The following is a 23,880-nucleotide window of genomic DNA, read 5'->3' on the forward strand; positions in this document are numbered from 1 at the left end:
AACACATGCGGTCGCCGTCGCGGAGGTAAAGGGAGGGGGGGGGGGGCGTACATGAAAAGGCGAACGATGGCGGCATTAGCGTGCGCTGCCTTGGCAGCGGAGCTGGTTACGAAGGACAGCGGCGACTACTACGACGGCGAGAAACACAGGAACGGGCGCCAAAGAGGTGCGCTCTAAAAGAAACACAGCAGCAGATTGCAGCCAGACGGGTTCGAACTCCTTTATTTGAGGTCTCCAGGCGAGCGTCTTGACCACTGAGCCCCCGTTATTTTACGGGCCGGCAGCCAGATGACGTCATAGGTAAGGCTTTGCCAGAGCTGCGCGAAGGTGCCGCATAAAGAGCCAAGCTGTGCAGCAATGCCATACTTTGCAAGAGCCAAGCAGCCAGAGTGGAAAGCAGTCCAGAAGGAATTTTTATGGCTGTCTTAATCGAAATAAGTCACCGTTGCGACAGCTCTCAGACAGCGCGGCACGCCGTACCAATGACGGATAATGCAATGGAGCCGGGTGCCCGTCGGGTTGGCTTCACAGTACTACACTGTTGCTTGGCGGTAATAGAAAGGGAACGCGGTACTCTGGCTAAGCCTATATAGTAACTCTAGGTTAATAGGGTGCCTCGATGCACGCCCCTCCGGTGGAAAATTTCTGAGAAGTTCGTTCCACACAGGCTGCAGCCCCCATTAGAGTGTATTGAAGTGCTTCAAAACTGCCGGGCACAGCATTGTTTTCGTAAAAATTTTGAGAAGCAGCCTTTTGTCCGCTCTGCGGAGACTTTACAAGATTCCGGAAAGCGGTGGTGGCTGTCCTTATAATATGTAGTAATTTCTTTGCATGTAACAAGACAGTGAGTGGGCTCGGAGTAGACTTCCCTAGTAAGTTTGAGTGCCCGGGGAGAGAGCGCGCGTGCCGCCTTATTGGCTAACGCATTGTCCAGGTGTCCCTGATGGCCGGAAGCCCAGATGAGATTACAATTTTGAGGGTCGCTGGACCGACAGCATTTTTGTAGAATGCGCTTGGCTAGAGGAGGTATCCAACCCAGCCCATAATTCCGATAGGTCCCCTTGGAGTCGGTGATGATGTGTTTTACATGTTGGAGGGAGAGGGCGAGCGCATTCGTAATTTTCTCCGCGTATGTTGTGTTGTGGGCCTGGAACGTGAGTCCTCCCGCTGTGTTGGTGTTGTGGACTACTGCCGCTGTGAACCACCTTTCACGGTAGGGACCGGCGATGTCCACGTAGTATACATGTTTACCATATTGCCGCTCAAGTGCTTCCTCACGCGCCTGGCGACGGCCATTAAGATTAGAGTGTGACATGTTGCAGGGAATGGATCTGACCCTGAGGGCGCATCTCCAGGGTTCTGGCGCTCGTACCCGTTCCTCAAAAGTGGTGGTGCATTGGATGTGTAGTCGGTCAAGAATGCGGCGACCGGGTGGCGTTTGCGTTAGGCGCGTGTATTGGCTAAAAAGATGGGCCTCTCGGAGTTCCCTATAGGGGTTGACCATCCCAAGTTCCAAAAACCGCTGGTTGGATGTGACAATGAGGAGGTCAAGAGCCCGTTTGATAACTTTGCGATGTATGACCTCGAGTTGGTCCTCGTCATGTTTGCGCATGTGAAGGTAGGGGGTTCAGTAGAAAATTCTACTCGTAACAAATGCATGTGCCAGCCGCAAGGTATATTTACTTCGTAACCCCCCCCCCCCCCCCCGCTTATTGGAGACCCAGTGGACCATACGGCCCCCCTGGTCGCCATATATGCGAGCTTTCGTTAGTGTTGTGTCCGGTCTGCGTTGTTGGTGAATAAAAAGACCAAGGATGGGGATCTCCTTGGCCTATCTAATCGGACCCGGAGGAAGCGTAAGGTGAATTGATGTTTCGTCCCGAGGGGAGGGACAGCGCCCATGTTCCGTGTCTTGAATTCAAATGTAGGCTTGTCGACCCTTTAGAAATTGCTATATGTATCGATACGTATTCTACCGCAGTTGATATCTTGGAGATGATTTCGTATCACATCATGTTGGATGTTATCAAAGCCTCCTTTCAAATCTAAGGCCAGGACTACCTTGTCATTGTGCGGGAGTTCTTTAGGCTCCAATAGGTCATGATGAATTTGTAGAAGAATATCTTGTGCGGATGTCCGTGGTCGGAAACCAAACATAGTGTCCGCAAAAGTGTGATGTGTTTCGAGGTAAGTGGAAACCTGTCTCTCACCATAGTTTTCATGAATATATCGACACAAGATGTGAGGGAGATAGGGCGCAGGTTTTCCGCATCAATTGGCTTGCCTGCCTTAGGAATAAATGTCACTGGGGTTGTCTTCCAATCCTGGGGGAGAGGAAGTTCTCCTAACCAGATTTGGTTGGTAAACTCAAGGAGGGTATGGTACGCTGCATCCGGAAGGTTCGCGAGAAGTTTGACAGTAACCTTGTCCCGGCTTGGTGCAGTACCATGCTTCATTTGGGCTAGGGCTTCCTTCAAATCATGGAGCTGGAACGGGGCATCCAGCTCCAGATTTGCTTGGCCTGCGTATGAGCATTGGGAAAGACGAGGGGCTATTGTGGTACAAAGATATCTGTCACACAGTGTTCGGGCCAATTGTGTTGTAGTACCGGGAAAGTTATGGATGACACGGTGGAGATGCCGCGTCGTTTCTGCACGTGTTTGAGAGACGTCTATAAGTGCACGAAACAAACGCCACGTATTACGACAACACATCTGGCGCGCAGCAGTGTTACACCGACCCACCCAGTTAGTGTCGGCTAACTGAGTGGCATAGTCGGCAGCCTTTTGGGTGAGTTCAGCGACGCGGTGTCTGAGTTTCTGGTTGTGTTTCTGTTTTTCCATCGTTTGGTAAGACTGCGACGGGCCTTCCAAAGATAGAGAAGGTGGTTGTCTACTTCCGGGGTGGAATAGTTGAGTTGGAGGCGTTGTTCGTTAGGGCGGATGGTTGTCATTAGAGAGGTCACCCACTCGTGATATCCCTAGCGGGCAATGTCGACAGAGGGAAATGTCGCGCGGAACTTCGTCCAATCGGGAATATGCGCTTGTTGTTTGGGGTGTTTAAGGGGCCGTGTGTATATAGTGGATTTAATAATACAATGGTCACTACCCAGGGTGTCTTGCGTATTAAGCCAGTCGGCATGCTGAATATTGTGGGTAAGAGTCAAATCATGGCATGTATCTATGCTTACAGAGTTGCCCATGCGAGTAGGATTGGCCGGATCGGTGTATATGGTAGGACCGTGACTCGAAATTACTTTCGCCAATTTTCTTCCGCGGGGTTCCCCTGTATGGTAGCCCTATTGCCAACAGGGATCATTCAAATCTCCTACAATGAGTAGGGGGTCACGTCCAGCCACGCGCATTGCTTTTGTATAGAGCTTGGAAAAAGTTTCATCTTTAGGTTTGGGGGAACAGTATATATTGGAGGATGGCAAAAGTTATGGGGAAAGAGAAAGATACAAGGTTCTCAATACGGATTTTCATAAAATAGCAAGGAGAGATAATAATGCCTACCTGAACATACACATGCTATGCTGAGGCATGCAAAAGGAAAGAAAAATAAAGAGCCTCTGCCCGAATACCTGAACATACAGTGCCAAGCGGTAGAGGACAACAGCCAATTAAGGAACACAAGAGCTCTGTACAAGACAATCAAAGATATCAAAGGAAGCTTCTGTGCTAAGCTGGACACGATAAAGGACAAACGAGGCAGGGACCTCATTGAAGCCTCAGAGACAAAGAAGAGGTGGCAGGAATACACAGAACTGTACAAGAAGGACCCGGATATGCAAACCCAACATAAGACGATTGTGATTACTGATCTCGAGCCGGGCATCCTGAAGAGTGAAGTTGAATGGGTCTTAGCCAGCCTTGCTAAGAACAAAGCTAGCGGAATTGATGGCATTCCAGCTGAGTTGCTTCGAAACCTTAACCATGACGCTGTTAACATTCTGCGTAAATTATGTCAGAAGATTTGGACAACACTGCAGTGGCCACAGGATTGGAGGAGGTCAGCTTACATCCCCATTCCAAAAAAAAGGCAGTGCCAAAGATTGTTCCAACTACCGCACGATCGCGCTTATTTCGCATGCTAGCAAGGTGATGTTGAAAATCCTCCAAGGTAGGCTGCAGCAGTATGTGGATCGGGAGCTTCCGGACGTGCAAAATGGGTTTCCAATGGCAGAGGAACTAGAGACCACATTGCCAACCTTCGCCGGATCATGGAAAAAGCAAGAGAGCTCCAGAAACCCATCTACTTCTGCTTTATCGATTATGCGAAAGCGTTTGACTGCCTAGATCACAGCAAATTGTGGCAAGCTCTCCAAGAGATGGGAGTTCCAATTCACCTCATCTGTCTCCTCAGGAACCTGTATGAAGGGCAAGAGGCCACTGTCAGAGCTGAGCTTGGTCTAACTGATTGCTTTCCTATTGAGAAAGGAGTGAGACAAGGCTGCATACTGCCGTTCTGCCTATTTAACCTATATGCTGAGTGCATCATGAGAAAGGCCGGTCTGGACGAGTCTTCAGTTGGAGTGAAGATTGCTGGAAAACGTATCAACAACCTTAGATATGCGGATGATACCACTTTAATAGCAGAAAGTGAAGTGGAACTGAAGAGACTCCTGATGCGCGTACAAGAAGAGAGTAAGAAGTTTGGGCTTAAGCTGAACGTTAAAAAGACAAAGATCATGGAGTCTTGCCCTATCAAGTCCTGGAGCATCAAGGAGCAAGAAGTGGAAGCTGTGACGGACTTTCTCTTCTTGGGCTCCAAGATTACCCCGGAAGGAGACTGCCGCTATGAAATTAGGAGACGCCTGCTTCTGGGAAAGAGAGCCATGATTAGCCTTGATCGCCTAGTAAAAAGCAGATACATTAGTCTGCCAACCAAGATCTGTATAACTTGTGCTATCGTTTTTCCAGTTATGATGTATGGATGCGAGAGTTGGACTGTGAAGAAGGCTGACCGCCGAAGAATTGACGCGTTTGAATTGTGGTGCTGGAGGAGACTTATGAGAGTCCCTTGGACTACCAGAAGATCAAATCAGTCGATATTGCCGACCATAAACCCTGACTGCTCATTGGAGGGCCAAATTCTAAAGTTAAAGCTCAGCTACTTTGGTCCTCTCATAAGAAGAAAGAAGTCGCTGGAGAAAGATTTGATATTGGGAAAGGTTGAGGGCCGCCAGAGCAGGGGTAGGCAGCGAACGCGATGGTTAGATGGCATCCTCGAGGCGCTGCAGACGAAGGTATGTAATATTAGGAAGATAGTGAGAGACCGGGAAGCGTGGCGTGACATGGTCCATAGGGTCACGAAGAGTCGGACACGATTGAAAGACTGAACTGAACTGAACTATATATTTAGCACATGAAGTGGGGGGTCTTTCCTTTGCAAAGGTAAGACTGTGACCATGACATAGGCGTATTCGGGGATCGATGGAAGGATGACCTCTTGTGCTGTGTATTCTTTGTGGACTAGGATGCAGGTTTGTGTGTCCCTCTGGAAGGTAGGATAGTGATGTTGGCGTTGGTTCCGGGCTGCTGAAAGGCGACCGGAGACACGAGGAACTCAAAGGTTTCAAGGTAAAGGCGAATGTGTACTCGCTTCTGCCGGTCCTTGAAACCTCTGCAATCCGCCTTTTGCGCGAGTTTTCTGCGCTTACGCGAAGTCGTAGCGGCGACCGATGGAAAGACATTGAACGGCGTCGACGGCGTTTCTCGGCGCCGCCAGTGCACGGCGACTGGCGGCACTCGCCGGAATGGTGACCGTCACATGCTTGGCAAAGCAATGCCATCTACATCTGCCGTGTACGGTTGCCACTCGCTAAGCGTGCCAAGATGCAAGACGCGGTGTTTCAAGTTTTCTTCGGTGAGCCGCGGCCAACAACGACGTGAAGTTTGAATTAGGGCCACCAAGCGTCAAGATGTGAATGGCCGACCTTAGCAACCGACTGCGTACTCTCGACTGTGCGGAAAACACTTCGTTACAGGTATGTATGCATCTAAAGGAAATGTGAATGATGAAAAGTATCTACCAGAGTTTCCACCAAGCCTGTAACCCACCAGTGATAGCCGCAATGAGCATTTGTTCGGCGCTTCTGATGGCGATGTATTTCGTCGTTTGTTTTCTTTATTTGTGAAGGGGCCAGGTAGCGCAGATATCATAGCTGGCTGTGTGCGATAGACCGTAATATTTAGCATGTTTTATCGCGACGGCCGCCTGACTAAAAAGAAAAAAATTGGGCGTTTGTTGTGAAGCACCGCCGTTCGCGAGCCGAGTGGTTGAGCTGGTCATGAGGGTCGCAAACGGCAGTGCATTAAAATGCTGCATTTTTTTTTCTCGTTAGTGAGGTGGCAGTCACGACAAAACATGCTAAATATTACGGTGTAGCGCACACAGCCGCCTGTGATGTCTAAGCTACCTAGCCCTTTCGCACATAAAGAAAAGAAACGACAAAATACATCGCGTTCAGGCCCCGGCGCAACTAAAGCAATCACGCAGCGAACAAATCCTCATTGCAGTTTTCACTGGTGCGTTACAGCCTGGGTGAAAACACCAGTAGGTACTTTTCATCATGCATATTTCGTTTAGATGCATACATACCTGTAGTATCTGTGCTTTTGCCGCTCGAAGCATATGACGCACTTGACACTCTTGCACGACGCACAGTATTTTTTTTTTTTAAAATTAAAGGCTCGCCTTCGTGCACTCCAAAGCACCTGGACTTTGTTCCTTTGGTGTACGCAATCAGATGCACTTCGCTAGGGAGCTTGATAATCGTCGTCTTCGTCCAACCGTTTGCAACGGCAAGGAAACCGCCCGGAACAATAAATGAGTCTCCTGGAGGGTTCATGCTCATTCACTTGCAGAGTGGATTGCTCTGGACGTAGAACAGCGTTGGTTCCTGACCGAGGTGCGCATCCGATATTCACGTACCTACATGCATTCGTACATTGTAGCCGTCAGCAAGAAAATCACTTTTTGCATTAAACAGCATCGAGTTTCGTAAAAACATGTAACGGGATGTTCACAAATTTGCAATGTAGTAGACAGCTGATTTCCTTAGAATAGACCCCTCAGAAGCCCGATGCGGAAAGTGGACATTTACAGGACACTTATGAGAACTCATGAGAAGCAAAGACTGGTCAAGCCCGCAGTGCTATTCAGGCTGGCTCTTACTCTGGCCGACGTCCTCCCTTCGTCGCAAAGAAATAGTTGCAGAATATACGATAATCATAATTCTGATGAATACACGATAGTGAGGATTTAGACAAAAGTTAGCGCGATCGCTATACTGTTCGAGACATTCATAATCATATATGGACCCATTTTAGCCTAATAGTAAATTGCAAGTCATGGTGTACTTATTTACCCTTATGAACTCAACCTGCAACTAGAGTCGTACAGTTATGCTTGATATAAACTACTGAAATATATAATTACTATGATGATACTGTAACTAACTACAATTACCCATCGCAACTAAATAATCTTTATTGCCATTTTACCGTTAACATGCAACCAATACCAGCACTTGCACGCTGCAGTAATACTCGAGATGAGGTGTCCAATCGTACATTAATATAAACTAGAGTTATGTCCAGATTTCAGTTACAGTAACCTAATTAGCACAAATTATTACTTCCGATTACTTAAACGCACATACACTAGATTAGCTACGTAACGGTGTACGAAAAAAGTTTGTAGCGTAAAGGTCAGTTCTTATCACGGTTAGCTATGGTAGCGATGTACGAGAGAATTTTGTAGAGTAAAGGTCTGTTTTTTGTCACGATTATATTTTTAAACAGTTAAGTGCAATTAAACTTGACGTAGGCTGTCGAACCATATGCGAATAATTTTTAGCGTAAAGTTCAATTCAATAACAATTAGCTATGTAAGCTAACTGACTAAGCCTGCAATTAGTCCAAAGCAATAGACATCTCCCTGTTTGCAAACAATGTTACGTCAGGGAGGCAAATGACGACGGGGCGCGCTGAAAGTCTGCTGCCCGCTGCTGTGCACTTGTTGCTTGAAATAGTGCGTCAGCCATTCAGATCCGGCACAGTGTGAAGCACTCCTTAATTAACGTACCCATAACAATTTTTAGCTTGATAATGTGAGTCTCCGCAAGCATGCATGCAAATATTTTTATTCCATAAACTGGCATGGCCGGTTGCGGACGACCTGAAGTCCATTAAACGCTTGAAACGCACAGGGCATAAGGAGCCTGAAAAACGGATCAATGCAGGCATATTGAAGGCATCATCTCTCTAAAATTTCTAAAATCGCATGCCATTCGGGCATTTTAGAGCGCGATCGGTCAGCATTCCGCATGATTCTTTCGGAAGGGCGATACAGCTCGTTAATAAGTGTTTGTTCGGTTTCCGAGAACTCCGCGAACTAACAAGTATACCACAAAAATGTGATTACTGTCAAGTACAATATCGAGGTCTGCCAGCGCATGATTTTGTCGCTGAAAAACGCATTTAGGCCAATTCTAGAATGCGAGAAACACACGGCGTTGGTCATGTTCGATCCAATATTCCATCACACCAAGCGACAGCTTGACGGTAGTGAGAAAAACGTTGCGAGTTATCCTTAGACGAGAACTCCTCCGCACCAGGCCACGAGCAGCAGAATCTTTTACCTACCAGGCCAAGCCACGTAGAAGCCGTCCCCCTTCGCCCCTCCTCCGACACGTAATTTGTGACGTAGTAGAGGAGAGGTCTGTTATACCCGACATTGGCTATCTAATGACGTAACACTTGTGACTACTCAACATAAGCCACACTGCGGACATTCTCTACACACGTTGCGTACACGGCCGCATGAGACACGTAATGATACGTATTTAAAACGGTAAAAAGTGAACGCTCATCTTTGTGCGCCCTTTCATGTCGCGTACAGATTTCGCGTTGTTCTTTAACATGCCTTGAATGTGCCCCATAAATACGGCACATTGCATCTTTAACCAAACAAGGCTACATATTTGAACTGCTTTCACCTGAATAATCAGTTCGAGTAAGCGCCCATGGTGTCCTCTTTCCGGCTTGTGTCTGTGTTGCACTTAATACCCTGTAATTTTGTTTGACAACCAACCAGCGCTGCAGTTAGCTCGCTTAGAGACAAGGCAAAAAACAATGAAATGGAAAATGGTGTGTGTAATGGTAAGAGTTAGGAGGCTTGCAGAGCGGTTCAGAGAAATAACTTGTGTTGACGACATTCTAGAGAAAGACAGTATAGGAATGGGCATGGTCAAAGCATTTGTTGCGGAGAGAAGAAAACCAATAAGCGCTGTAGGTAAAAATTTTAATTGCAAGCCAATGAAGTGCTAGTAGGAACCTTCCGAAGATGGGGTGGGTGGATGAGGTTAAGTTCCTAGCGGTCACGTGGATGCAGCTAGCACACGACCGGGTTAATTAGACAAATATGTGACAGGCCTTGGCCCTGCCGTGGGTATAGTTCGGCTCATGATGAGGACATAGAATTACGTGTTCTTTGGCTGCCACAAGTCTACATTTCAAGACGACTTGGAAATAACATTAGAAATAACAACAATCATGAATGTATGATTCAGTCCGGTGCTCAAAACATTCTTTTCAATTTCTTAATATGACCTGCAGCTCAACGAGAAATCAATGCTTGGGGTGCAGAAAAGGAGTGCCATAGGCTTAAATGAATATGTCCAAGAACATGTCACTTGCGGAAAACAAAACATATAGACATAGCAGCACAAGTTAGAAAAGCCACTTAAGACTGTCTAAATTCTTTATATGTTACAGCCTGGATTAGATTAAACGGTGGATTATTCTGTATTTAGGCGACATAAGGTGGATTAAGGTATATTAAAGTCGAATAGTGAGGGAGTAAAAGTACATTGACGGTAGCGACATCCATATACTCTAACTATAATTTTTGAGACTAGTGCAAACAGGTGATAGGCTCAGCAACGCTATAGTAGTTTTTTCGGATGATTTGTAAACTCTGCTACTACGAGTATCTGTTGCTAATAAGATAAATAAGGCTTTTACTCTAATATATTGAACTCTGCATTTTAGGAACATAAACGCAGAGGGTAATCAAAGTTGTTTTAAGCGTAGCTGAATGCGTTCACATATCGCTTATAGAATAGTATATGGACACTCCACTTATTATTCTTGATTTTATAGAAGTCTTTGCACAAAACCGGCGACGCTTGCGAAGCAGCGTTCGCATGTGCTAAAGGGCACACGTTTTTGGGTTTGGGCTAACTGGAGTACATCATTATTATCAAATATGGTGAGGCAACCATAAAGGAAAGTAGATTAATAAACCTCTGCCAGTGCCACTAAGGTATAACAGGCTCAACCCAATCGAACATAAATGATTTGGTTTCGAAGGATAAGATTTTTGTGTTTTGCACCCGTAAGCGAAAGAACCGGAAGGCTCCGAAACAAACGAGGGGAATTCTACACAGCGGCTCACAGCCGAGGAGAGAGCCAAGGAAGATGCCCGTGATCTTCTCCTTGGAAGTAGACGGGACTAGGGAAAGGGAAATGGGATTTATGCAGGGGTAATGGGACTGGAGGAGAGACCAGAGCAACCTGGGGATTTTCTCAAATGTTTCGTATCTCGAGTCGAGCTCCCATTCTGGGCCTCAGTTGAGGGTGAGCACTCGCCTTACCCAAAATGCACGGCCCTCGGGATTCAAGCGTATTCACAACCACATCACGTTCGCCTGGTCTCCGCTACCGGAGACAGGTTGCTGGTCCACTTTGGGGTTCCCCGTCCTCTAGGTAAAATTCCCCCGCCCCGACTGTACTAGGGTCACTGGTGGGGTACATTTCGCCGTACTATGATTCTTTCAGCCCTTACTCTAAGGTACAGTCGAGCGCGATTTGAAGGTTATCGCGCGAGCGTCGACCGGGAACATGAACAGCGCCATGGTCCAGAATTCTCTGCCGAGGCGAGGGACGTATCAAGCTAGCTTCCCTCACTCTTTTTGCTGTTCCTTTAGCTGCCGTCACTCCCTGCTGGGACATCACTTTCATTTTTTTTCGTTTGGTTCTGCGAACAGGTAGTTATCGTTGTGCGCATGGCGTATTCTTCGGTATTATCTGAAATTGGACGCCTTATCGCAACAAATGGAAAGCTTAGAATAGAGAGAAAGGGCGGTGAGTATGTCGTGGGGGTGATGGTTGTTGTATGGAACCCAGGCACCCGGCCGCCAGGTGCCTGGAGTGCAAGACTGGTTGACGCTCGCGCGATAACCTTCAAATCGCGCTCGACTGTACTTGAAAGCGGCGCGCAAGGTCCCTTCCCCGTTTTAGATCCTCTGTGGTTTCATTCACCGTTTTCTCTCCAACATAACACGTATGTCAGACGGCTACTTGCCAGGCAGGGACACCTGGACCTATCGGTATTCACCGAGCCTGCCTATGTCCGCCTAGTACTCATGCGCGCACCTACAGATGTAGGGCACTAAGGGGTCACCACTCCCGTTTTTTCCTGAGTCAGCGAGCCGCGGTTCCTTTAGTACTACGCGAGCAGCGCCACCGGGCCCTTGGCAGCGGGCTGGGCTTTCCCTCGACCAGATCTACCGCCCAAGACCAAGGGGTCCCGAACCCTTTGCCTGTAGCCTTAGTCAGCAAGCCGCGGTTCCTTGCATTCTATGTAGACAGAGCCACCTTTAGGCGGCCGGCAGGGCGTTCCCTTGGCCAGCTCTAGCAACCTCCGTTCTGCAAGGGTTTGCCCCCTGGAGGAGGTTTACGTCAACGAGCAGCAGTTTCTCTCGTAATATGTGAGCAGCGCCGTTGTTCCCTTGACAACCGGCTGAGTTGTCCCTCGGTCAGCCGTACTGACTCGGTTCTTCGCAAAGAGTGCGTGCGAACATAAGAAATACTAAGCCGTGGTAACTCACGTACTACGCGGTCAGAGCCCTCGTTCCCTTGACAGCCGGCTGAGCTTTACCTCGGCCAGCCAACTGACTTATGTCATCGCGGGGTCCAGCTCCCCTAAGTAATTGTGCGTTTTCGTTGAAGATATACTCGCTGTGAAGGGCACAAGTGCTTTAAAACTCAGTACTACCACTGTTCTTTTCCCAAGTTTCAGGCTTACTAGAGATCACAAAGGCTACTCTGCCACGGTTGCCTTTTCGAGCCTAAAGGCGAGTTTCTCAGAACCTGCACTTGGTTTGCCCCATCCGCGGCCCCGCGAGGACCCGTTCTCTTCGTCAAAGGAAACCAACGCCTCTGCGGCTGGGAGTGTGCTCTCTTGCACCGAGGGGTTTTCGAATTTGTTCTGCTTTTAACCAGCTTCCACGTGCACAGTCCGGATCCCTCCAGACAGGCCCCTCTGTCAGGCAACGAACTACGTGGGCAAGCACGCTAACAATGTCGCGGGGAGTAAGCTGACAACCTCCCCGGGGATTCGAAACTCCACAGTATGGGTTCCGGCGCGCACCCATACTAGCCACTTGCCGTTGCAACTGAACGAAATCTAGCAGCCTTGACCGCACCGGCCTATCAAGCTAGTGGGGGGTCGACGTGCACGTCGCCAGATAGGAATTGTCCCCAGCCCCTCAATGGAGTACAAATGAAAGTTCATGAAGCCGACGAAATCGAAGCACAACATCTGAAGCTGAAAGTTTTACCTGTGAGGAGAAATTCTGTAGCAATGGGCGAGTGATGCAAACCGGCGTATTACTAAAGTTATCTGCTCGTGCCGCCGCATGCTTGAAACGTCCGCTTAAGTCTGTGAGTGGGCACACTTTCCTTCCCTGCATCGCTCCACACAAGGCTCATGACACCGACGTCGACAGCAACGCACATGATTGCACAGCACGGGGGTTACAAGTCTAAAGCATAAGCCGAAAAAAGGATAAACGTGTCGAACACACAGCCAAAAAAAATACTCAAGGTACGAAAGGCAACCGATCAATAGGAAATTGTCTGAAGTTCCCTCATATAAAAATAACGAAAAGTTTAACAAAAGTAAACCTCTGTAGACAAAGCAAAATCACGAGACTCATCCATGGATTTCTGCGTGCCTTAAGGACACCGCAGTACCTTCAAGACAATACGAGTGCGTCGAGGGAATTTTGAAGGGGAGGTTTTGCGTAGTTATTAAACGTTCAGCGACATTGTTCAGAACGGGCCCTCCAGGCGGTAACGGCGAATCTTATAGCCATCGCTAAGGTTGTATGGCCATATGGTCATATTTTAGCCTTGCGTAAACTGGCTTTACAATTCTAGACATCACGAATGCAGAGGTTGTTTTGATGGCGGATATCCTAGGAGACGAGCCAGATGGGCAGCGTTATCTCGGAAGAGGAGGAGGAGGAAGATGAGGAGGAAAGGCAGGGAGGTTAACCCGTGAAAGAAACCGGTTGGCTAACCTGCACTGGGGGAAAGACTCGAGTGGAAATAAAAGTTGTGAGAGAGGGATGGATGAAGTTAGTACAGTCACATCACAGGCATGTCAGATCACGTCACAGTCATATCACGTAACATAACAGAAAACTCATTGTCTTTCGATTTGACCTGGGCTTTTCATAAAGCGGCGCAGTGCCTGGGAGGCCTTCACCGCAGACGATCGCCGTGGCCGGGGACCTAAAATCTTAATTTCTGACAATGGGCGTCCATCTAGATGCTCCAACGCACGGTATAGACAGTCTTTCCTCACTGTATATGGGGCACTCACAAAGAATTTGGTCTGTAATGTGGTCTTCAAGAATGTGGTCGTCGCACCCACAGGTTGTACATGCAGGGCTGCTTGTCATGCCTATTATAAAAAATAGGAGTTTGTGAATGCTACACCAACCCCCAGCCCAGGCGGCACAGCAAAGTTTCTTCGCGTCGGGGTAGGCCAGGTGGAAACCGGAGCTTCAGGTTAGGGTACAGCGTTTTTGAACGGCAGTTCGCAAACTGGCCAGAATTCCACAAAGAGAGCGTATGTTCCCGCGCAAGTGTGCGAAGTCCACCCGCTGCGTCTTCCCTAGAGAAGGAAATCAGCACACAATCGCCGTCTTGCAGGCTGTTCGTGCCAACTCGTCCGCCCGAAATTGTCCGCTATGCCGCTCTGTCCTGCAAGACATTGGAAGACGATGTAATGCCCTGCATTAATTGCACCAAAATGAATTTGTCGTATTTCCGCTACGAGGTGTTGATGGGTTCCAGGGCGAAGAGCCGCTTTTAAAGCTTGCAGGGCTGCTTTTGAATCAGTGAAAATAGACCATCGCTGAGGGCTCTGCTGACTGATATGCTAATTGCGACACGAAGAGCGGTTAGCTCTGCAGCTGTTGAAGAAGTATGGTGAATTTTCCCAACTTTTATTTCTGTATTATTGAGGGTATGACTATGGAGCTTGAAGAACTCACGGCATTCACTGAACCGTCAGTGTAGATGTGCAAACCATTTGCATGGTGCTTATGGAAGTATGCAAGAATGATTTCTTTTAGCTCTGTCGGCGATAGCTCGACCTTCTTTCTGATGCCGGGTATTGAAAGAAGCACGTGTGGTTTATTCAGGCTCCAGCGGAGAGGACGGTCTAGATGCGGGTGTAGACTGGGACGACAAAATAGGTAGATTCGCATCAACGGTCTCTATAAACGATGTACGCGGCCTGGTAACAGGAAAACTGGCGAAATGATGACCAAGAACCCGGGAGATGTGTCGGAAATGTGCCCTCAGGGCGTTAACGGTTCGGTAGGTAGATATGGGCGGCTCCTGTGCAATTAAAATGGTAGCAGCCGTAGAGACACATTTCGGCAAACCCAGGTAGGTTCGATCAGCTTTAGCTTGAACGCTCTGTAGAATTGCTAAGTTGGTTTTCCTGATATTTCCAAGTGCAGGTAAGCTGTACCAAAGAAATCTTATAAATAATGCAGGGTATAGCTGGAGCATCGACCGAACGGACGTTCCCCATGACTTTCCGCAAATAAAAAGGCAAGTACGTGAGCAATTGCTGTCAGTCTGTTTTTCATGAATGAAATATGGGCAGTCCACGAAAGATCTCGGTCGATGATCACTCCCAGAAAGCGATGACTGCTTTCGTAGGGTATTGCTTTATCATCAAAGCGTACGGTGTAAGGTTACATGTTCGTGCGTGTAAATGCAACTAGCGATCACTTTTCTGTTGATATCTGTAGGCCTTGCAGGTGGAGGTAGGCCGCAACTATACTTGCTGCCTTTTGAAGCCTCGCTCTAACCTGTGGGCGCGTAACTCCTGATGCCCAGATACAGATAACGTCTGCTTATATTGAAAGCTGCGCCGACTCTGATATTTAGTCGACAAGCCCCACAAGAGTAAGATTGAAAAGCGTTGGGCTTAGTACTCCACCCTGTGGGACTCCACGGGAAGGGAAATTAGAAGATGTTGGGCCATCCTCAGTCTGCATAAAGTGAGATCTGTTGGATAAATAACTTCGTATCCAGCAAAAAACCAGACCGCCAAGCTCGGCAGCTTCCAGAGTGCCCAAGATGGCCTGGTGAGTGACGTTGTCATATGCGCTTTTTATATCCAGGAACAACGCCGCGGGTAAGCGCTTCAAAATATTTTGTCGTTATACAGATGATACCAGGTCCACCACGTTGTCAACTGAAGAGCGTCCACGTCGAAACCCTGACAATATATCCGGATATATGCGGTAGCGCTCCAGGTAGCAATCAACACGTGTAAGCAGCATACTTTCTAGTACTTTACCAACGCAACTAGCCAGTGCGATTGGACGGTATGATGTCAAGTCCAGAGGCGATTTGCCAGGTTTCAGGAGCGGAACTAAACGACTGCACTTCCACTCGTCTGGAACTGCACCCTCACTCCATGATTTGTTGTAATATTCCAAAAGAGAGTGCCTAGGTTCTTGTCCAATATTTCCAAGCGCAGTGTGTGTTACACCGTTGGAACCCGGCGATGATGGCCCTCTGCAAGACGCCAGCCCAGCGTCATGTTCCCCTACGGAGAAGGGAAGGTCCATTCGTGAATCCGGTGAAGCTGGGACATCGTTGAAATGTAGCGTTGCCGTTGGTGTCCATTAGCCTGCTACCTTAGCGCAGAAATCTTCTGCTACCCCTACCTCACAACGTCTTTGGTAGAGTGCGAGAGATCGGATTGGGTAGAGTTGTTTAGGGGATGTTCGGAGACCACGAACGACATTCCAGGGTAAGCAGGGGACTGGCAGGCTTTGTGCCATTGTGTTAGGCAGTGTTGTACATTTGAGAAGATATTGTTACGAAGCGGCAAGCCGATGAAGACAGGAGACAGAACATGACCGATGACGATGGTAGATGACGTTTTAATCAATGTTCGCGGGCATAGCGCGAGCGCTCCTGCCCGCGCCACTGCCCGCTTCTTCTTCCTTGTCGTCCGTAACATGACCCGGGGCCACCGAGCGATCGTCCCGATCGTGGATGAGGAAGTTTAGCGATGTTAATGATTTTATGGCATGATGATGGGCGTTTCTGGATGCTTGAAGAAGAAGAGGAAGAAGGAAGAATAGAACGGCTTGCCGGTACGATGTCTGATGCGTGGGTGATCCGCCTCCCTTGGAGCTGTCAACCATCCGTCACCAGAGTCCATGGGACCGATGGCTCGAGGTCACGTCGGGCAGCTTGGGCGGGGGTTGCGTGTTCGTGTCCATCGGTTCCTTCGGGTCATTTGGGTCTTTCGGGTCCTTCATCTCGGTTCTGATTGGTACGTCTGTTCTCCTTGTCATCAGGTCCGGGCTGGGGGCTGGGCGGTGGTAGTTGTTCAGGTCTGGGCTTGAAGGGCTGGGGCGAAGCTGCTCGGCGATGTCCCTAGGCCCTCGGTGATGGTCCCGGCTTGAAGATGGCCTCGATGCTCCAAGGCGAGGATGGGATGTCGTACGCCGCACCTTCAACCAAATGTTACGAAGCGGCAAGCCGATGAAGACAGGACACAGAACATGACCGATGACGATGGTAGATGACGTTTTAATCAATGTTCGCGGGCATAGCGCGAGCGCTCCTGCCCGCGCCACTGCCCGCTTCTTCTTCCTTGTCGTCCGTAACAATATATACCGGTAGGAATGAAGTTCGCCTGGTGTGTGAAGAAGAAGCAGGTGCACGATTTAAAAGAAGCAGAGCAGCAGCAGAAAAAAAATTTGCTATGGTTTGACCAATGGTCATCCCGAGTAGAATTGCGGAAACAACGAATTACCAAGGTTTGCTCGCCTAAGGTAATCAGCCTCGGCTCGGCTCAACTTCTCCATGGCTGACTGCGCCGGTGCCGGCGCAGTGGCACATATACACACCCCGCGCATGCGCAGTAGCTCCGGCGCATCGGAAGAGCAGTTACATCCCTGTGCATACGCGCTGCGGCGAAAGCGGCTGTCGCGGTACCTATAAGTCACGCTGTGGAGGAGTCGGCGGGGACCCCGGCCAATCTCGGTGGTGACGCCCCGGTGCGCCAGCTGTGCACTGTGTGACGTCACTGCCTCCTGGCGAATGCGCAGCTAGCGCGTTGGTGTCAGCCCCTCTGAATGAATGAATGAATGAAAAACTTTATTTACACAAAGGGAATTCTCCCGGCGTTGGTGGGGCCCTCAGTCCAGGGCCCCAGTGGCCTTTGCCGTCTTGCGCGCTCTGTCAATCAGCTTGAGCTGGTCGTCAGGCGTCGAGCAGGACAGCGCCGCCTCCCACTGCTCCGGTGTTGGTGTGGTGTTTATTGGTGCTACCTGTGTTTCTTGACAGGCCCATGTAACATGGTAGAGTGTAGGGGGTTCTCCGCATAGTGGGCATTTATTTTCATATGTAGTGGGGTGGATTTTACTGAGTAGACTCAGATTGGGGTATGTGTTAGGCTGTAGCTGTCTCCAGGCAACCGACTGCTCTCTATTGAGGTCTTCGTGGGGAGGTGGATAGATCCTCCTTAAGGCTCTTTGATGTTCAAGGATGGCTCCATAGCGTCTAGTGACTGCGTCCGGTTCCCCGTCGTTGTGCGCCCCCCGGTTGGCGTATGCTCGGGCATTGGCGTCGGCACGTTGGTTACCTTTGACACTCTCATGGCCTGGTGTCCACGTTATGAAGCATCTCGAAAAGCTGATTTTTCTTGCCTTGAGTATGCGGATGGCCACAGTGGATATGCGTCCGCTGCTATGCCTTCTGCATGCTTCTTGCGAGTCCGTAATTATTTTTGTGGTAGCCTCCTCACCCTGGTGGGAGATAGCAAGAGCGATTGCCGCTTCCTCAGCCTCGAGAATGTTGTTGCTCTTAATCGAGGCGCAGTTGACTTCTTTAAGCTGGTGATCAACCACACCGGCTACCACTCCGCGTTGTTCTTTGCATGTGGTCGCGTCGACGTACAATATGTTTTTTTTCCTGCGAGGCTTCTTTCGTGTGCCTCGGATCTTGCCTCTCTTCTGGCCTTGTGTATTTTCGGATGCATGTTTTTCGGCATCGGGTTGACCTTAATGATCTCTCTTATTTCTTTCGGTATGCTGCCCTTGCTGTTTATTTCTCTGCAAGCATCTCTCATGCCCAGTATATTTAGCGTGTTCCTTCCCGTTTGCGTCTGCAGGAGTCTTATTTTCTGCGCGAGAAGGTGGGCCTCGATGTGCTCTTGCACTGTGTTGTTTATGCCCAGTTTATTGAATTTTTCGGTCGAGGTGTTGACCGGTAGTCCAAGAGCGCATTTGTAGGCTTTCCTCAGGATTACCTCCAGTTGTTTTTTTTCCTGTCTGAGCGGAATTTGGTAGGGGACGCCATATACAATTCGGCTTATAACGAGTGCCTGTACTAGCCTACATGTGTCCTCCTCGGACATGCCTCGTCTTCTGTTGGAGATTTTTGCTATCATTCGCGTGATCTGCGCAGTGGTACTTGCTAGCTGCCTGATTGTTTGATCTAAACGGCAGTTGCTTTGTATCCGCATGCCTAGGATTTTTATTTGCGACACTTCCGGGATCTTCTTTTCCCCTATGTAGATGTCTATGGAGTTGTGCAGATCATACCCTCTTCTGTGGACTCTGAGCACCTCAGATTTCTCCGGAGAACATTCAAGGCCGCAATGTCGAGCGTATGCGTTGACAGCGTCTGCTGCTCTCTGCAGACAGTCTTGCTTTTCTCCTAAGGATCCCCTGGTCACCCAGATCGTGATGTCATCAGCATAGATAGCATGTCTGTCTCCTTCAATTTCTTCAAGTTTTTTTGCTAAGCCGATCATAACAATGTTAAAGAGCATAGGGGATATCACTGAGCCTTGCGGTGTTCCTTTTTTGGGGGTCGGGAAGGTGTCTGTCCTGATGCCGCCTATTCCAATGGTGGCGGTTCTGTTACTCAAGCAGGCTTTCACGTAGCTGCGTATTCTCTGCCCGCAATCTAAGTTGCAGAGCCCGTCTAGCACTGCCCTGTGTTTTCTCCGTATTTCGGGACCGTGTTAAGCACCTCCTGCTTGATCTGCAGGAGGATGTCCTGTGTTGATAGATGTTTTCGGAATCCGAACATAGTGTGCGGCATGAGGTCATTGTCCTCTAGGTGGGTCTGCAACCTCTGAAGCGCACTTCTTTCGTATACCTTTCCCAAACATGACGTCAATGAAATGGGTCGTAGATTTGCCAGGCTGGGAGTTTTTCCGGATTTAGGAATCATTACTATTTCCGCATGAGACCAGTCTTTCGGGATGGTCCCCTGCTCCCAGTGTGTGTTGATGAATTCAGTAAATTTGTGGATTGAATTCTCGTCCAAGTTCCTAATCATGGCGTTAGTAATGCCATCCTTGCCAGGGGTGGTGTTTTTTGTGGCAGAAATAACAACGTGTCTGACTTCTTCTATAGTAATGGGTTCGTCAAGAGTGGGATTTGCTTCTCCCGTGTATGGCGAGCTGTAGTCGGCGCCCGTTTCGTCACCGATGTATCGCTGATTGATGTTCTCTAGCAGTTCCCGGTCTGTACCTTGGAACTGGTGCGCGATCCTTTGGATTGTCTTATGGTTTTCACATTTGGTCTTAGTTGGGTCTATGAGAGCCCTTAGCAATGACCACGTCTTGGCCAAACCTAGAGTCCCCTGCAGATCGTTGCATTTCTGGTCCCAGTCCTATTTTGAGAGCTCCATCGCATATTCTTCGGCTTTTTTTGTGACCTCGGCGATCTTTAGCTTGAGCTTTCTGTTGTGCTTCTGCCTTTTCCATCTCTTTAGCAACCCCCGTCTAGCATCCCAGAGGTGTAAGAGATGTTTATCCACGTTGGGCGTTTTGTTGGTGAGAGTGACCTTCTCAGTGACTTTTTCCCAGTCGGATTTGATACCCTCTACCCAATCCTTAATGCCCTTGATCTCTGTATCCTCGGACTCCGCCCTGGTCTTTCTATAGGCTTCCCACTGTGTGAGTCTAGCTTGGCCATAATTTTTCGTGATCGGAAGAGTTGCTATCTGGATGTGCAAGATGCAGTGGTCACTGCCTAGCGTCTCCCCGTCGTTTTCCCATCTTGCCTGACTTATTCCTTTGACGAACGCTAAGTCTGGGCATGAATCGCGGTTGATGCTATTTCCCACTCGCGTTGGCTGGGTGTGATCTGTGACTAGGCTGAGGCTTCTGCGATCAGCTTCTCTTGCTAGATCCTTGTCTTTCGGAGTTTCTCTGACATAGCCCCAGCTTTTATGCCAGGCATTAAAGTCCCCAAGGATGAGAAGTCCCCTCTTGCCTGCTGCTTGTTCTGCCTTGCCCAGCAGGTAGCAGAAGCTAGCGTTCTTTTCGCTGGGCGGGCTGTCTACGTTAAGCAGGAAGATGCTTTCTTGGCTTCTCTTTTGGGTAATGACTTCGATAAGAACGTGGTCAATGTCCGTTCCGTCGATGTCGTGTCTTATTGCGGTGATAGTTTTGGCAACCAGCGTGGCGACCTTGCTTTCCCCCTGACTCTCATATGCTGAGTAACCCGGGAGAGTGGGTGAGCAGCCGGTTTCCTGTAGGGCGATTATGTCTGGCGGTACTGTACAATTTGTGATATGTCGTTTAAGAAGATCCCGCTTTTTGCTGATCCCGCGGCAGTTCCGTTGCCATATTTCAAGGGTTTCCAACTTGACCGAGCTCTTACGGTGCCTCGCCATGCTCGGTCAATGGCCTATTATAGGGTTTGCCTCTGGATTTCATGCTCGTGAATTGTACTAGGCGTTCTCTATCTCCTTGCGCCTCTGCTTGGATGTTAGAAATGAGATTACTAAGATTAGCTAGTGAGTTGTTCATGGCTGCCATGGCAGTTATGGCAGTTGCGAATTCTTGCCTTCCTATGGTGGCTGGCTGAGTTTCATCTGTTCGCGCGTTCGTGTCGGTCTGCCCTGTTCTCTGGGCTTTGAGCTCTTCTATAAGGTCGTTAAGTTTCTATCTCAGTTCAGCATTCTCCGTCCTGAGTGTCTGAATGGTGTGTCTTAGTTCTTGCACTTCGTTAAGTTGTCCACTAGTGTTTTTACTGAATTGTGCCTGCGCGTTCGTGTTCTTTGGAACAGTGGGAGAAGTAGAGAAAAGCTGCGCTGCCCAGCTCAACTTACTCTGTTCCTCCTTTTTTATCTTCTTCTGCTGCTGCCCCTTTTTTGTTTCTGGTGGCTCCCTGGTCCTTGATCTCGAGCGCGACGCCGACCTGGACCTTAATGGCGAAGTAGCATCTGAGCTGAACCAGCGTTTCCGAGCCCGGCCGCGTCCGCCGTGCCGCCATCGCCCTTTGCTGCGCTGTCGGTTTCCTCTTTCGTTCTGGTCCGTGGACTCCTCGGTTTTCTTAGGCGTTGCTTCCACTCCTTTGCCCCTGTGGGATGCGCTTCCTTGCACAGCGCACACCTGGGCTCACACAAATGACCGTCCTCGACGACTGGTTCACCGCAGTTCGAGCACACAACGGCGTCAGGTGTCGGGCATACGTCCGCCCTATGCCCAGGCTTGAAGCCCCTCTGAGTCACCCCCGCAGCGGAGGAGTCGACGGCGGCTTCGACGTGGCTCTCCAGCTGGGCTTCGCGCGACGTCATTCTTTCGCGCATGCACAGCTTGGCTCATCAGGGCTCCGCGATATGGCTCACCGACTAGCGTAGTGATGCTTTCGCAACAAAATAGGCGAGAACCGCCGGCTGCGCGCGCCACATATACGAAGAAGAAACGGGCGGCGCGAAGGCAGCGCGCCTATAGGCACGTACAAGGTGATATCAAACACACGCCGACCAAGCTACGGTACATGGTGGTAAAGCTTTCGCTTTAAAACTTAGGAAGACTGGCAACTGAATGCCCTAGAATAGACGTAATACTTACACCTAACCAACAATAGCAGGATTCATAGCATTCAGGCAATCACTGCAATACACTGCAGACATTCTTCAGTTCAACTACGCCAATGAGCTCAGTTCATTATGCTGGGTAAGAGGCAGGTGGGAACGATTACAAACATTTTATAGTGTTACTAACAATATTACCAAAATAACCCAGTAAAGTTACTTTCAAATCGAAACTAATAAAGAATCAATCCACTGCCACAGTAACCTTATCCCATTTTCGATTATGCGGGTAATTTCTTTAAGTGCAGTTAGTTTTTGCGGATCTGTGGAAATCAGAGCTCTCTCACAGATTCTGCTGTTCGTTTTGCATCGTAAGGTCAATGAATATTTTTGATAAGTATCTAGAGACTAACTGAAGGTGGTAGGGCTATTTTACTTTTAAATATTATAGTTGTCTTGATTAGTAATGCGATGCACTTCGTTTTATTTTTTTTTGTTTAGCGAGAATTTGGAAGTTATATAACTATACTTTTCAACATGTTGTTCTGCACAATCTTATCTTAGTGTTAAACTTTGAATGTTTTGCGTTTCTGCTATAGCTAATGCCGCTTTTCCAGAAGCAATATAATAACTTAAAGAGAATACAAAAACCTAGTATCTGCATTGAAATTAGTTGCGAAAATAATTTTTAAAGGAATGAAGTAAAATTGAATACAGATCTTTAATTTCAAGTCCATAAATCTGATTGGAAAAATTAAATCAGTAGTACAAGTATATCCAAGGGTTCCCAGTCAGCGAGGAATGAGATTCAGTATAAAATAGTTACGTTTATACTCTCTGATAGTTACTGGTAACCACCAAAAGATATGCTTAGGTGGTTTTCCACGATTCTACAGCGCAAAACGTACATGCAATATTTCCATAAGTTTGCCATACAGAAGAGCGGGCAATTATTATTGGCAGCACGCCAAGTAGTACTTAGATTTCTACACAAACCAGTAACATTTAAAATAGATTGTTTAGTAAGTATACCGTAAAGCTGCATAGGAAGGTAATACTTTAAAAAGTTGATCGTACAAAGAATAGAGTTTCTTTGCAGTAATTGTTCGAAATAAAGTAAATATGAATACAGGTAATAATTTGGATCGCAAGGTTTTATATGTTGAAATGTTGACAGGGGATAATAGTTTATGCTCGTGCCTTAACCCCTGTACCTATGTTGGAAAGCGAAATTTGAGACAGCTCGAATAAGGGAGTGCGTGTGGAGGGGGAGGGTGAAAATTGTCCAGTTCTAGGACGAACAATGATAGACTGCCCCCTTAAGCAATGCCACAACTGTCGAGGGTTATTTCAAGTTAATTCATCCAAGACCATCGGGATGTCTTGGAAACAAAAACCAACTGCACGGTTAAAGAATAAATGATTACGTGACATCATTCAAAAACTTTTTCAGGAGCACTGATTATGTTTTAAATAACGTGGATTACACGTTACAATGTGGATGTCTCAGAGAATACGGCATGTTTTAAATATCAATGAAATATGCAGCTTCTATTTTGAAAGTGTTGTTCATTCTAGGCAACGAATTATGCGTAATATTTAGGCCGATCATATACAGTACGCGATTTAACTTCACTGTGACGCTATGCTTAATCATATCGGAGACTTCAGTATGGTTAAAGCAGACTCAAGCAAC

The sequence above is a fragment of the Amblyomma maculatum genome, chromosome 1 (genome assembly GCF_055883805.1).
Source record: "Amblyomma maculatum isolate TAMU_Amacu chromosome 1, ASM5588380v1, whole genome shotgun sequence".
Lineage (NCBI taxonomy): Eukaryota > Metazoa > Arthropoda > Arachnida > Ixodida > Ixodidae > Amblyomma > Amblyomma maculatum.